The following is a 14,401-nucleotide window of genomic DNA, read 5'->3' as shown; positions in this document are numbered from 1 at the left end:
GATTTTTCTCCCGAGGTTCATGTGTTTGCCAACACGCTAGTCCCTGTTGTGTCGACCGCTCACTTGGTGGTTCGGTGGCTAATTAGCATCACCCGCTAAGCCTGCACGTCGGGCGCCACAAGAACCTACCCCTTGAGTGAGGGTAGCTCAATGGCACGCTTTACTAAAGTTGCTCTTCGTGACTCCTACGGGGCGAGCACAATGCCCCTCACAAGCACTTCTCCGGAGCGCCGCACAAGCTTCTTGCGCGCTTCGATGGAGACCACCACCAAGCCGTCTAGGAGGAGGCAACCTCCAAGAGTAACAAGCACCACCGGCTTGCAACTCGATCAGCTAGTGCCACTCGATGCAACCTCTCGATGCAATCGCACTAGAATCGCCCACTCACACAATCGAATGATCACTATCATGTATATGTGTGATGGAGGACTCCCAAGCACTCACAAGCATGGACACTAAGTCCCTTGAGGAGCTCCACACCAGCCATGGCCGAATGCCACTTCTATTTATAGCCCCAAGGGCTAAACTAGCCGTTACCCCTTCACTGGGCAACGGTTGGGCCGACCGGATGCTCCAGTCGTGTTGACCGGATGCTGGACCTCAGCGTCCAGTCGCCCGCAGACGGCCACGTGTCCCGGTTCCAACGGTCACTTGACTTGACCGGATGCAGCAGCTTTCAACTGACCGGACGCTGAACCCCCAGCGTCTGGTCATTTCTAGTAAGGTACCGACCTCGACTGGACATGTCCGGTCACACTTGATCGGACGCAGCCAGCGTCCAGTCACACTCCAGCTTCTACATCACTGTACGTCAGACTGACCGGGCGCAGCCAGCCAGCGTCCGGTGCATTCAGATCCAGCGTCCGGTCAGTTGACCGACGCCAGCATCTTCGCGACTAACTCGTTTTCACTTCTAACTTCTTCACCCTTGCTCAAGTGTGCTAACCACAAGAATTTGCATCCGGCGCAATAGAAAGTAGGCATTCCATTTTCCCAAACCCATCTCACCCCTTCAAACACCACCTCCTTTGTAAATGTGCCAACACCACCAAGTGTACACCACCATGTGTATGTGTGTTAGCATTTTCACAATCATTTCCCAAAGGATGTTAGCCACTCAACTTGCCACGCCACTTGATCCTAGCGACAATGCAAAGTTAGATCACTCGAGTAGCACTAGATGACCGATATGCAAACAAGTTTGCCCCTCTTGATAGTACGGCCATCTATCCTAAACCTGGTCATAAACTTCTCTACACACCTATGACCGGTGAAATGAAATGCCCTAGGTTATACCTTTGCCTTGCGTATTCCATTCCATCTCCTTCAATGTCGATGCAACACATGCACCAACACGATCAACAATGATATGATCCACTTCATATCATCACATGATCATATTGGTTCATCGATCTTGACTCTACTTGCTCTTCACTGTTGCCATCGTCCATCGGCGCCAAGTCTTGCTCAAGCTTCACCGCCACGCGGTCCATCACTCCAAAGCCTTCGACTTGCCCTTCATGCTTGCAACCGGTCCATCAAGCCAAGTCTTGTCTTGATCTTCTCCACCTTGATCACATGACTCAATGTCATGTCTCATGTGCATTTAAGCTCCTTCATCATCACATGTGTGAGCTTTGCAACATCTCTGAGCCATTTTCACCTTCATGGCATATGTTGCTCACACACATGTACCTATGGACTAATCACCTATGTATCTCACATAAACATAATTAGTCTACCTAGGTTGTCACTCAATTACCAAAACCAAACAAGGGCCTTTTAGTAAGGAAGTTGCGTCTCCACCTCCACTTCAAGCCGCTTCATCATCACCTTCCTTGCTTGCGCCTTCGGCTTTGGCTCCCTAAACTTGCTCTTGGCAGCAAGCCGAGCGCTCCTCTTGGGGATCAGGTCCTTGTCCTCGATCGCCTGTGCCCACATAGCCCTAGTGATCTATAGGCGTGGTGGTGATGACATGATAAGCTATGACAAGGGTTTTCTGAAGTTGGTGATGAAGTTATCAATCGGCATCGCCGGTGCCTTTGGGGCTAGGGTGTCAAGCCCTACATCCACGAACTCAGAGTTCTTGGCAAGGGGCGAAGAGGAGAACCCAGCCTACTTCATCATGATGGTGGGTGGTGAGTGGGCTGGCGAGCTTTGGCCAGAGCTGCACTCATCACTACCAGGCGATGAAGAGGTGGTCGGGCCATTTGCTCGTGATACTGGAGGCATGACCGATGACCGAGCAACGAGCTCTATGTGATAGAACCATCCAATTTATACAAGATCAAGTACGGATGTCCCTGTTTAACATGTTGACGTGCACATACTTTCACTTAAATAAACCCAGTAGTCCACCGAGTGTCATGAAGGACCTCAGTAAATCCATATCACAACCAAGATCGCATGATTAAGCAAATACACATCAAATACACAGAGTTGCTGCAAAAATAATGGTTACAATGAGTTCATAAATAATAATACAAGTTTAGGTTTCAAAACCGATTAGTGAAAACAATATAGCTTTCAACTTATTACAATAATATAAGTTCCAAATATATTGCTATCATACGTGATATCCTCTGTCAAAAGCATATAAATAAGAACACTATATAGAGTCGCCGAGGCCACCGGTGGTTAGCCACCATCTTCGGCAGACCGAGAACTTAACCTACAACATGGTGGGATAAACCCTAAGTACTCGAATGTACTCATCTAGACTTACCTATCATAAACCAAAAATAAAGTGACACCAAGGATCATACAAGGCTATATAAGTGGAGCTAGACACCATTTTTCATAAAAGCCACTAATTAAGCTATACATTTTATAATTCAGTCACCAAGTTAATTATAGCTATTCATCTCTAGATTAGCAACTAACCTGTGCTAAATATGTGGTATATCATTTAGTAGCAAAACAATAGTAACCATAGCCGGTGTAAGATTTGCATATTCATTAGAACCATCATATTCCATAATCCAATTACTACGATGAAGAAGCTTCGTCAAGTTTCTCACTATCCGGGAGAGACAACGATTCGAATCGATTGCAACTAGCTAGGTAGTTATTCCTAACACAAACCCACACTTCCCCCATCGGGGTCATGTTGGGTCACCTTTGGTACAACTCAGGTCTACATTTCGTGGGTTCAATCAGCGCTGCACAACCAAGGACAATCAGCTGCTAGGATGTTCTGGCCCAGCCTGTCCTTGGGCTAACGTCTGGCTCCCCGCACATCCTTACTACCATCAAGAGTGCGCACTTTGACAGAACGAGGCCTAGCCTGAGTTGAGCTACTCAGCTTCGCGGTCAGAACGAGTTATCTGGCCAGCTAAGTGAGAGGCATGCATTCAAAATAACAAGAGGGCCTCCAACGATGCGGTCCTTAATCAACACAGACGAAATCACATGAGTCAACCTACACATAGACTCCACCCGACCTCTAGTTACATTACCCCATGGTTCTATTCCACGATAGCAAATATAGTCAACCGTGCTCTGATATCCACCTATATCTCGCAGGTGACAGGAAATCACCTGACTTCTACCTGTCTAAGCATTGCTAAGCATATATTCGATCTTGGACCTATATAGGGTTAAAGGTAGATATATCTAGACAAGGTAGTTCTATGCATTAAGTGTTTCCAATCAAGTCCTATAACCTGATGCATCAAACATAAAGGACGCAAGTTATATTTATAAAAACATAGGAGGCTTAGAATGCTCCGGGCTTGCTTAGGATCCAACACAAAGTCAGTTTAGTTAGCTTGCACCATCTTGAGGAACATCTTCCACTCTAGGCATGCACTCTAGGGGTCCTTCCATCTTCAGGATAGGTCCACCAACACCATCTTCTGGTTTGACTCCATTATCACATGCTTCACGTCCACGCGTTGTGCAGCTAGCGCACCTAGATGAGATGCAACAATGCCAGTGCATGAATGCAAAGAATTGTAACATTAGATGCATCATATAAAAACATTCAAGATAAGTATAAGATTACACCTCAAGACATATGCACTTAGAGAGCAAGTCATTTAACTAACTATCACTCAAGTCTAGCATAGGGGTAGCAATCATAACAAGCATGACACACCAGTTAACTCAAGTCAAACTATTATAAGCATTTAAAAATCAAGAACTAATTAAGCCTAGCATCACATAAGAACTAGGGCTACGGTGAATGACACCAACATAATTAAAGCTCTAGCAAAACATGCATCAAGATCATTTTATGGCAACATGCATACATGACCATTTATTAGTTACGTGCTCGACCAATATTATATAACACATTTATAAGATACCTAAGATAGATCAATTTAACTCTAGTAGTTTCATGAGCTAACACTAACAAGCATACAAAGCAATGCAAAGTGAAGAAAACAACTTTCGGTACATGCTCAGATTCTGGGCAGCAGCACAGCAGTCACTTATTTTAACCATAACTAGAGCTATAGGCATCAAACAAAGGTGATACTAGACATTTTGGAAAGCTTAGGAAATTGTCTACAACTTTATTATTTACACCTAGAGCTGATTCAAAGGTTAACAAGGGTGAAAACACTAATAAGTCAATCTGCTCAAACTAGGACAAAACTGACATGAACTTCAGAAATGCATAACTAGAGTTTTAATCATCCAACTATCAGTGCAGGACCCACGGGATACCCCGCAAGGAAGGAAGAAGACCTAGTCTAACTAGGATTCTTCCCCTATAATCTTAGTAGCAGTGTTACTCCATAATCCTACTAGGAATTCTCATTGTAAACTGACTAGGACTCTGACCTCCTGACTATATAAAGGAGGACAGGGCTTCTTAGATAGAGAGTTCAATAGAACAATTGTACGACACAACGCTTTATAATCAATCCAACGCAAAAGCTAACACCGACTGGATGTAGGGCTATTACTCGATCTGCGATCGAAGGTCTGAACTAGGATAAATCGACTGTCTCTTGTGTTAACCATCAAGTTCTACATACGCTGAAACCCGAACATACTGCCTCGAGTACCCCTGTGGCAGGCTATCGGTGGTCAAACATCGACAGCTGGCGCGCCAGGTAGGGGCTTTCGGCAACTTTGCATCCAAGAGCTTGATGGACCTTGACAACATGATCTTCTCGAAGGGATCGACCTTCATCTTCGGTTCATGGATCTGCAAGGCAGGCGATGATAGCAAGCTCCAAGGCCATCTCCTTGAAGATTCAGATCATCATCAGGACCATCCTATTTCGACGATAATGATAGATCAGCTTGCCGGAAGATTCGCACAGCTCAATCCGACTCAGTTCTCGCAAATTCACGTGTCCGATTCAAACTCAAGTTCCGCTTCCGAAATGAAGTCTTATTCGAGTTCTTTCAAAAAACCGAGTTCTTTTCTGACAAAGCTCTGGGACATGATGTCAACCTATCAAGAATACTACTCGGAGTACACCCAGAATACTTCAAAGAAGTCGGGTCTTTTTCTGTTCGGACTCCACAACATGGCAACATCCTATCAGACATGGCACGAAGGATCCACTTATCCCATGCTTAGAATGCCACTGAAGGGAGCCCAGGAAGGTCTCGTTTTAACCATAACATCTCAAGACTGCACCATTCACTGGCCAGGTACCATTCCTGAGGATGACAACGCCCAACTAGTCGATGACATGACAACATCAATTCTACCCTACCAAGAAGGAGATTCCATCTATGACTTTGAGACCTCTACTGAAGTCATCAATAGCTCTGCCAGTACGAAAATCAACGACGATGACAGAACAACTCATGCTAGAGAAGTACTCATGATTCACCATCCTCGATCACCATTGATCCCCCTAGAAGCACCCGACGTAAGGTCTTTAGATGAATCCAAGTCCAACATATCACCATTTATCCAAGGACACGATGGTGAGACTGAGAGCCAGAGGCAAGCAAGAGAAAGAAAGAACAAATTGAAACAAGGATGACAACGCCATGCGAAATAGAGGAAAGACACTTGGATCAAATATGAATCAGACCTAGCCGAGTACAATAGAAGAAAATCAGAATGAGAAATCAAAGAAGGACAAGTAGTGAATACACCCTATGATAAGATCCGGGAAGCACTAGAAGAACTCAGGGCGACCTCGCATCCTAATGAGAAACAAGAACAGCTTCGAGATTTCCTTCGATCAACAGTCTTTAAAATGAATGATGGAAAAGCAACATCTCATGAACAGTAAAATCAAAATCAAAGGAAGTCTGCTTTTGAAAGACTAGGACCAAGTGGAAGTCACAACGGAGGAAGCCGAAGAAATCACAGTCAAAATAACCGAGTCGAGCAACCAAGAAAGGACAGAAGTAGAGCACCTACTCGGACAGCCACATAAAACTACTCTCACCAAGACAACGGTTGGCAAGAAGGGGGCGCAGAATCAGAATATACAGAAGTCAGAACACACGATAGATTTCCCTGTTTTGCAAATAGACTCGCTTCGATTCGACTACCTCACAAGTTCAAACCATCCAACCACTCCAAGTACGATGGCAAGACTGAACCAAAGCAATAGCTCAGGATTTACTCACAATCGATTGAATTAGCCGAAGGAGACAATGACATCAAAACCTTGTTCTTCCCCATGGCCCTAGAAACCATGCCGCTTCAATGGTTTGACAAATTAAATCCCAGATCAATCAAAAATTGGGAAGACTTACAAAGAGCTTTCTATGAAAATTTTATGGGAATTATTACACATCCAACACCCACACAGAATTAAAAGGACTCAAACAGAAAGGGTGTGAAAGTCTCAGGAATTACTATCGACGATTTGGCAAACTACGAGCTCAAGTACATGACATCACACAACGAGAAGTAATTGAAGCTTTCTCTCACGGAATCGTGGCTAGGTGGCAATTCCAAGACTTCTGCAAAGAAAACCCAAGAAATAACGAAGAATTCAGAAGAACAGTAGAAAAGATGATTACTGCAGAAGAAAAAACAAGAGAAAGATTCCCGGAAAGGAACAACAGAGACAACCCGGATAGGCAAAATCCTCAAAACAATAGACATTAGGAGAGAAAGCGAGGTCTAGACAATATGGTAGCAATGGCTGACAAATCAAAGAAATTTACCAAGCCCAGAAGATATGACGACATCGAGAACATGCGTTGCCCTTTGCAGCCCAACGGGAGGCACACCATCAGAAATTGCTACACCTTCAATGAAAGGTACACTAGAAAAGATAACAAGGGAAACAATAAAGAAGACAATCAGAAAAAAGAAGGAGACAACCATGATGACAAGGGATTCCAAAAATCTAGAGGGACAGTAGCAGTAATCTTTGCCGGGATTCCAGACTCCAGAAGCAAACATCAAGAAAAGCTAGCGCTACGAACAATTATGGCCGCAGAACCCGCTACACCAAGATATCTCAACTGGTCAGAGTACCCAATCCAATTCTCAAGAGAAGACCAGTGGACCAACGTAAGAAACACAGGCCATTACCCATTGGTTCTAGATCCAACCATTGCCTACATGACTATTACGAAAGTACTAATCGACGGAGGAGCAGGACTCAACATCATATTTTCAGAAACTCTAAGGAAGATGGGACTATAACTCGCCGGGATGATCACACCAACAAGCACACCTTTTTATGGCATAGTACCCGGCAAGGCAGCAATGCCACTTGGACAAATCACTCTACCAGTTGCCTTTGGGACTCCCTCGAACTACCGCACAGAGTTCATCAAATTTGAAGTCATAGATTTCGATTCCTCATATCATGCAATTCTTGGGCGCCCGACACTAGCAAAATTCATGGCAATACCGCATTATCCGTACCTATTGCTTAAGATGCCAGGGCCTAATGGAGTTCTTTCTCTTCAGAGTGATTTAAAGTGCGCATTTGACTACGACATATAGGTGATCCAAATCACAGCAAAGGCATAGGCAAACGATGGAAGAAAAGAAATAGCCACTATCGCTGTAGAAACAAGCCAAGAAGAACTAGAGATACCGGCTAAGAGACCAAGCATCCTAGCACCACCAAAAGAAGCCAACGTGAAGCAAATCGACCTAGGCACCGGTGATCCCACAAAAATAGCAACCATCAGTGTCCACCTATCGGCAAAATAGGAACTCGCGCTCACCAACTTTCTTTGGGACAACAAGGACATCTTTGCTTGGAAGCTGGCCGACATGCTAGGGGTCCCAAGAGAGTTGGCTGAGCACAGAATTGATATCAATGAAGGCTCGAAGCCTAGTAAAGCAACGACTATGACTGATTCTCTCTCCGACTAAGAAGGCATCAATTAAAAAGGAAATTACAAAACTAATGGCAACTAGATTCATTCAGGGAAATTCTCCTATCCGGATTGGCTAGCAAATCCAGTTCTAGGTACAGAAAAAGAACACAGACGAGTGATGCATGTGTGTTGACTACACAGATCTCAACAAACACTACCCAAAAGATTCGTTTGGGCTACCATGCATTAATCAGATAGTTGATTCAACAGCTGGATCTGTCCTATTATCTTTTTTTGATTGCTATTCTGGGTATCACCAGATCACATTAAAAGAACAGGACCAAAGCATGACATCTTTCATCACTCCGTTCAGCGCTTACTACTATAGGACCATGTCATTTGGACTTAAGAATGCTAGAGCCACTTACCAAAGAGCCATCCAAACATGCCTCGGTGATCAGATCAACAAAAACGTAGAAGCATATGTGGATGACGTGGTTGTAAAAACAAAGAACCCAGATACACTGATTGAAGACTTAAAACAAACCTTCGAGAATCTAAAGAGGCGGAGGTGGAAATTGAACCCAAACAAGTGCATATTTGGAGTTCCCTCAGGACAACTACTCGGATTCTTGGTCAGTCATCGTGGAATCGAAGCAAGCACCAAGCAAATTCGAGCAATAATAGAGATGGGCCCTCCTCAAAACATCAAAGATGTACAAAAACTAATAGGCTGCATGGCGGCACTCAACCGTTTCATATCAAGACTCAGTGAAAAAGGGTTGCCTTTCTTTAAACTACTAAAGAAGACAGACAAGTTTGAGTGGACGGAAGAAGCCAATGAAGCTTTCAAAAAACTTAAAGCATACCTCACCTCCTCACCAGTCCTCACACCTCCAAAGAAAGACGAAGACATGATGCTATACATTGCAGCAACTACTACTGTAGTTAGCACGGCAATAGTAGTGTAGTTAGCACAGCAATAGTAGTGGAAAGGGAAGAAGAAGGGCGTGTGTATAAAGTACAATACCTAGTATACTACATCAGCGAAGTGCTATCAGAATCAAAAATCTGGTATCCACATGTGCAAAAACTACTCTACGCCCTACTGATCACTTCACACAAGCTTCGTCACTATTTTGAAAGCCACAAGATTACCGTGGTGATAGATTTCCCACTAGGAGACATCTTACACAACAAAGACGCAATAGGACGCATATCTAAGTGGGCAGTTGAACTCGGTGCTCTCAACATCGATTTCACCCTGTGGAAAGCAATTAAATCTCAAGCCCTTGCTGATTTTGTTGCCGAATGGACAAAAATTCAACAACCCATATCAAGCGCCATCCTTGATCATTGGAAGATGTACTTTGATTGATCACTTAAGCTAGGCGGAGCTGGTGTAGGCGTCCTCCTAATTTCTCCAAACGGAAGACAACTAAAGTATGTCCTTCAGATATTATGGCAAGCCACCAACAATGAAGCAGAATATGAAGCTCTCATACATGGGCTAAGAGTGGCTATTACCCTCAGAATCAAGCGACTACTCATATATGGCGATTCAGCAGTAGTCATCAACCAAGTCAACAAAGATTGGGATTGCACTAAAGAAAACATGGGTGTTTACTGTGCTAAAATCTAAAAACTCGAAAAACACTTCCAAGAACTAGAAATTCTACATGTCCTACGGGATTCCAACATTGCAGCAGATGTTCTTGCCAAGCTTGGATCCAACAGGGCAAAGGTCCCACCCGGCGTATTCATAGAGGAGTTATCAGCTCCTTCTATCAAACAACCCGGTGAGACAACCACAGAACTCACAGCCAAAGGCAACCAGATTCTGGTGATCAACACTTCATGGACACAGGTTTTTATTGATTACATCAAAGAGAATAAGTTGTCGGCAGAAAAACAGCAAGCCACACAAGTCACCCGCAGAAGCAAGAATTGCGTCCTAGTAAGAGACAAGCTATACAGAAGAGCCGCATCATCAGGAGTACTCCTAAAATGCATCTCATTTGAAGAAGGCAAACAAATCCTAGACAAAATATACTTAGGCTATTGTGGAAATCACGCCGCTTCAAGAACACTAGTCGGCAAAGCATTCCACACTAGTTTCTACTGGCCAACTGCTTTGAAAGACACAGAAGAACTTGTCAGAAGATGCAAAAGTTGTCAGATGTTCGCAAGACAAGCTCATGTGCCAGCCCACAACCTCATCTGCATTCCACCCGCTTGGCCTTTCTCCTGCTGGGGGCTGGATCAAGTGGGACCTCTCAAGAAAGCAAAGGGTGGTTTCGAGTACATCTTTGTAGCAATCGACAAGTTTACCAAGTGGATCGAATACAAACCACTCACAAAATACAGCGCAACCAAAGCGGTCGAGTTCATCCAAGATATTATGCACCGCTTTGGCATGCCCAATCGAATCATCACAGATTTGGGTTCTCCCTTCACAGCTACAGAATTCAAAAGTTGGGCACAGGATTATGGCTTCAGTATAGATTACGCATCAGTCGCACATCCAGAAGCCAACAGATAGGTAGAAAGGGCTAATGGACTCATACTAGCCAAATTAAAACCAAGATTATATGAAGAACTAGTAGACTATGGATCAAAATGGATCGAAGAATTACCCAAAGTTGTATGGGGGCTACGGACTCAAATAAGCAAAGCCACCGGAATACTCACCTTTCTTCCTGGTATATGGATCAAAATCCTGTACTACCCGCTAGACCTGATCTGGACATCACCAAGGATAGAACAATACGACAAAGGAGAAGTAGAACACACCCGAAGACTAGAACTCGACTAGCACAGAAGAAGTCAGAGTAAACTGCTACCCTGCAATCAGTGAAATACCTCTAAGGACTAAGGCGCCACTACAACAAGAATATACAAGTCTCGATCATTACAAGTCGGAGACTTAGCACTAAGAAGAATACAAAAAACCGACGGACACCACAAGCTACTCAGTCCATGGGAAGGTCCTTTTATCGTCACAAAAGTCATCGGACCAGGCACATACAAGCTCATAACTGAAGATGAAAAAGAAGTCAACAATACATGGCACATGAGTCAGCTACGAAGATTCTACGCATAAAAACAACTCAAGGGAGAATATGTATACAAGACACAAGAGATCAACGTTCATGATCAACAAAGATACCGCAATGTATCATTGTAACACATCAATATTCATGATCAATAAAGATGATTATCTCTCGACAAACATGTCTCATGGCTCTATCAGAGTTATTTCTTAAATGCAAAATGGCTGAAAATACGCCTAAGCATCCCGGCCGAGAGCAAAATAGTTGAAAAGACACTTGAGCCCACCGATGAGGGTAGCTAACAAGCTAACACCCTGAAATAAAATGCAAAATGGCTGAAAAGACGCCTGAGCATCCCGACTGAGAGCAAAATAGTTGAAAAGACACTTAAGCTCGTCGATGAGGGTAGCTAACAAGCTAACACCCGAAATAAAATGCAAAAATGGCTAAAAAGACGCCTAAGCATCCCGGCCAAGAGAAAAATAGTTGAAAAGACACTTGAGCCCGCTGATGAGGGTAGCTAATAAGCTAACACCCGAAATAAAATGCAAAATGGCTAAAAAGACGCCTGAGCATCCCGGCCGAGAGCAAAATAGTTGAAAAGACACTTGAGCTCGCTGATAAGGGTAGTTAACAAGCTAACACCCGAAATAAATTGCAAAATGGCTAAAAATACGCCTGAGCATCCCGGCCAAGAGCAAAATAGCTGAAAAGATGCTTGAGCCCGCTGATGAGGGTAGCTAACAAGCTAGAACCTGAAATAAAATCAAAACGACTAAAACTAAGCCTAGGCATAGACCAGAGCAATATCAAAAGCAAGACCCTCCAGCTACTTGTACCAAATAGCAAGAGGCTTGGGGGCTACACTAGAGATACCCAAGAATGCAAAGATCTACATATAACGAGTTGTTTATAACTCGATGGATCAAGAAAGGTCGTCAACACAAAGATCTACATATAACGAGTTGTTTATAGGGCACAAGAGAAGGCTAGACAAGCACTCGACAGATCAAGAAAGGTCGTCAACACAAAGATCTATATATAACGAGTTGTTTACTTGAACAGAAAAGTACTCGACAAATCATCCGAAGAATAGGCAGGGCATTTAGGCAAAGAAGACATCAACAAAAAAGACCTTCATTCAAAAAAGAAGTATAATGTCATATTACAAGGCACGGGCATAAAAGTCAAATACATCAAGCCTCATCATTAGGAGAAGGGAGAATGATATTAAGATTATCTACTATCCTACTAGCTAAGTCTTCAACTTTAGGCTCCATCCTCTCAACAGCATCGATGTATTCTTGACTATCAGCTTCCTCTGCTATCTTGGACAAAGGAGCCGCTTGGAGCAAGAACCCGACTTGGGCCAGAAACATTCTTGGTACACAGTTGAGCGCACCTCTTCACAAACTCTTGGAAACAAGTCAGAATTCGAGGAATCAACTGAGCCCAAGATTGCCCAGTCATCCGCTGGAGTTTGAAGAACATTGGCTACTGAATGAAAGGATTTCCACAAAGCCTTCTAGTTTTCAGTAGCCATCGCCAACCTGCTAGACAAGTCTTCAATGGTTTTCTAGGCCTACACAAGATCTCTATCAGCTCCACGCCTAATCAACTTAGCAAGTGCAAGTTCCTCTTCAGCATGAGTAATTACCTCCTTAGCCTTGTTATGACTTGTACGAACAAGAGTCTTCATTTCTTCAACGCCCTCTGAGAGCTTCTGCTTTTCAACCCAGAGAGCTGGATGAAGCAGTAGACAACAAGTCAGCAGAAAGGAAAGTTTGAATACAAAAAGAAACAAAAATATCCCTCAATGCCGTTGCACTCCTTCATGGCCTCTAAGTCCTTCACGGCCTCCGAGTTCTTTCGAGCCTCCTAAAGAGCGGCATCCCTCTACTTCTCGATTTCAACAGCCTGGGCATGAAGAGATTTTTCTTCATCCTGATGCGTTTGATGCTCAGCTTCCATCTCAGCCTAGAGGAGATCAAGATCAGCTTTCAGGGTGCTCACTTCTGAAGATAACTTTTTCTCGTTTTCAGACAAGAAAAAGAAGCCGGTATGATCATGAGAGAAGGACCGAGCAAAAAGATACAAAGAAAAACAAAGAATAAGGACCAAAGAAAAGTGAACATGCAAAGAAGGAACAATGAAAAAGCTTACCTGGAGCTTTTCTCCAAAAGAAGTCGCAAGGGACGACAAGTTTCCCCAGGCAGCAGTTAATTCCGATAGCCGATGAGTGGCATCGAACTGCTGCACCACATCATCAGCAAAAGGCGAACCGCCGGAGGCAAGAGAAGGAGAAGGAGAGGCCAGTCGAGGCGAAGAAGGAATGACCAAAGTGACCTCCCGAGAAGTCAAGGCCAATCCCTCAGAAGGACCCGACGCAATGGCCACGGTCACCTCCAGGTGGCCAAGTCTGCGGCGGCACCGTCACTAGAAAGCTTCGTAGCACCCGTAGCCACCTCACCAATAGTATGCTATGAGTCTTGAGGCTCGGTACTCGGTGGCACGATGGAGGGCTGAGAAGAAGTCGATGAAGAAGCAAGAGAAGACAAAGGACTGAAAATTGATAAAAGAAATCGCCGATGAGAACCAGAAAAAAGGAGAACAGAAGCAAAAAGATGAAGCCAGAATCTACTCACCCAGCCACCTTCTTCCTTGCAAAACCAAAAGAAGACCTCGTAGGGGGGACCATGGTGGCAAAAACATCCCCGCCACTTGGCGATAGGAGTGGTATAGCCGATACTGGAGCCCCGGAAGAAGCTAGGGCTGGAGCCGCAGAAGAACTCGGCACCGGAGCTATGGAAGAACTCGGTACCAAAGCTACCAAAGAACTTAACACTGGAGCTTCAGAAGAAGCCGGCGCGGGAGCCTCAGAAGAACCCATACCCAATGTCCGGTTACTTCAAAAAGATCAAGACTAAAAGTCAAGAGAAAGATGAGAAATTCAATGGAAGGGGAATATGAAAACAACTCACCGCCGCATGATGAGGGGTACTTCATCATCCTCTCCCCCCTCGGTCTCAACCAAGGCCACCAGAGCACCTGCTGAAAAAAAGAATAAAAGAACTCGGTTCAAGATAAAAACAAGAAAACAAAGGGACAGAGAGTATAAAATATGCTCACCT

This window comes from Miscanthus floridulus, chromosome 2 (assembly GCF_019320115.1).
Source record: "Miscanthus floridulus cultivar M001 chromosome 2, ASM1932011v1, whole genome shotgun sequence".
NCBI classification, from domain to species: Eukaryota; Viridiplantae; Streptophyta; class Magnoliopsida; order Poales; family Poaceae; genus Miscanthus; species Miscanthus floridulus.
Note: the sequence above shows the minus strand (reverse complement) of the source record.